Genomic DNA, 2825 nt, shown 5'->3' on the forward strand with positions numbered 1-2825 from the left:
GTGCTCATAACCTAACTTGCATGATTTTCAAATCAAAAATTGAACAAGTATGTTAATCTGACTCTCATATTGGTCAAAATTGTTTCAGTAGAAAGCAAAAACAAAAAATGGTCAAAATAATGAACTAAGGGCACAGTTGAGTCAGGCTTCCTGTCTTTCTCTCGTTGTCAATGCATCTGCCAGAAAGGGCACTCTACCTGCCAGAAAAAGGCACCACTGAAGCTGACCGCAAAAGGGCAGAAGGCTCTCACATCCTCCACGCAACGAGGTATCAAGCCAAGTGCGAAGCACGAACGGGAACGGATTAAGATATTCCACTCCTTTGTTTGGACAGATCTAATCACATCCAAACTCCCCAGTAAGAGCATCGTCAACCAATGTCAATTGCAGATCTACTGCACATACAGCCGCATCGCAACCCCTCTGTGGGAGAAAGTTCACTGTTGTGAGCAGAAGAAGAGAATCTAGCAGAATGCTTGGGGCAAGAACCCGCAACTTCCTGTTTATTCGTCAACCACCCTGGGGAGGGATGAAAAATGAGAGATTAAAGAATAGAGAGATGTGCGCTGAGAGAAAAAGTGAGAAAAGGGATTTTTTCAAAAAAACAGAGCCTGAGGGCCGAGCGATGTGAGAATCACAAGTGAGAAAGGGTGGGAAACAATACCCAGGGAAACAGGCTCCATGTGCACATTTGAGTCTTGTGTTTTATTTTGTCTGTCTCGATTCTTGTTTTGAGTCGCTTCGAGTGTTACTCAATGTGTTTAGGTTGTTTACCTTTGTTTTTCCCTTGTCGAGTCGTTTTGGTTGTGGCCAGTCGTCGGCTCAATACCCGGTTATGAACTCATTTCTCAATTTCCAAAAAATAATCTTGTGCTCAGAATGCTATGCCATTCTCCACATTTGTGCAAAACAGTATTTGTTCTTTCATAAAACTGCAGGGTCCACCCCCGATAAGTGTGAACAGTAGAACAAGGACCTATCTGAAGCTATGTAGGTTCCAGACTGCAGAGCAAAAGAAAAAAAGGAAAATTTGGAGCATCTCAGGGTGTTCCAGCTTTGGCAAGATCCGAGACTGCATTTCAGGTGCACCTTCCCAGACCTCGCCATTTCTCTGGAGTATGAGTGTATCTCGATCCCAAGTGTAAGCTTGCTTCAAGTCAGAATGGCAATTAAAGCAGCAGCAGATGTTATCTCTTGCCAACATAAACAGGGTGTGCCCTTTTTGAGCTGAGTGTGTTACAAAGTCCTCCGAAAGGTAAATCGAAGGCACCAGAGTACATGTTTGATGCCCTTCCATTGCATAGAATGTGCACTTTCATATACACTTCTGTGACATGCGTGACGCGCATCGTTATGATTCATGCATAGAATATGCTTGCTTTCGATTCTGCATAGAATTTGCTTTCAATATTGCATAGAATATGCTCCTGTTTCTTGCATAGAAAATGCTCGTATCTTTTGCATAGAAAATGCACTCTTCCATACTTGCATAGAAAATGCACCTCATTTGCATAGAACATGCATTCGCTCGCACTGTCTTGTGCACTTACACTTTGTATCTCACTAGCACTGTCTTGTGCATCTTGTGGTTGTATCTCATTCGCACTATTTTGTGCATTGCATTTCAATCGCGCTGTTTAGCGTATCGCACTGTCTAGTGCATTTCAAATCACTCGCGCTGTTTAGCGTATCGCACTGTTTAGTGCATTTCAATCGCGCTGTTTAGTGTATCGCACTATTTTGTGCATTGCATTTCAATCGTGCTGTTTAGCGTATCACACTGTCTAGTGCATTTCAAATCACTCGCACTGTTTAGCGTATCACACTGTTTAGTGCATTTCAATCGCGCTGTTTAGCGTATCGCACTATTTTGTGCATTGCATTTCAATCACGCTGTTTAGCGTATCGCACTGTTTAGTGCATTTCAATCGCGCTGTTTAACGTATCGCACCGTCTTGTGCATTTCAAAGTCAATCGCGCTGTTTAGCGTATCGCACTTTCTTGTGTATTTCAAATCAATCACGCTGTTTAGCGTATCGCACTATTTTGTGCATTTTAAATCATTCGTGCTATTTTGCGCATCGCACTGTTTTGTGCAGTTTATCATTCGCGCTATTTTGCGCACCTTAATCGCACTGTTTTGTGCAGTTTATCATTCACGCTATTTTGCGCATTGCACTGTTTTGTGCAGTTTATCATTCGCGCTATTTTGCGCATTACAATGTTTTGTGCAGCTTACATTCATGCTATTTTGCGCATCGCACTGTTTTGTACAGTTTACATTCGCGCTATTTTACGCACCTCAATCGTACTTTCTTGTGCATTTCAAATCACTCGCACTGTCTTGTGCATTTCAAATCACTCGCGCTTTCTTATGCATCGCACTGTTTCATGCAATTTACTTTCGCACTTTCTTGCGCATCGCACTGTTTTGTGCATCACTTTGTTTCATTTGCGCTATTTTGTGCATCGCACTATCTTGTGCAGTTTACACTCGCGCTCTCTTGTGCATCGCACTATCTTGTGCATTTCATTACATGCTCTCTCTCATCTTGCATAGAAAATGCTTGTAGCATTTGTCAGTGCATTGCGTCGCACTGTTCTGTGCACCTTACTTGCATTTTGCATGCATTCTATCGCGCTATCTTGCGCACCTCACTTGTACTTGTTAGTGCATTGCATTGTTTGGATACAAACCGGCTTCGCGTAGCGTATAAGTCCAATTATCAAAGTCTTCTTTCATATCATTTGCATCCTGCCCCTGAACTACGCTGGTTTGATTCCTTGCAAAGGGATACGTAGGCAGCCTGCGAGCACAACCATTC

The sequence above is a fragment of the Camellia sinensis genome, chromosome 8 (genome assembly GCF_055761805.1).
Source record: "Camellia sinensis isolate YWXY chromosome 8, ASM5576180v1, whole genome shotgun sequence".
In the NCBI taxonomy this organism is placed as follows: domain Eukaryota; kingdom Viridiplantae; phylum Streptophyta; class Magnoliopsida; order Ericales; family Theaceae; genus Camellia; species Camellia sinensis.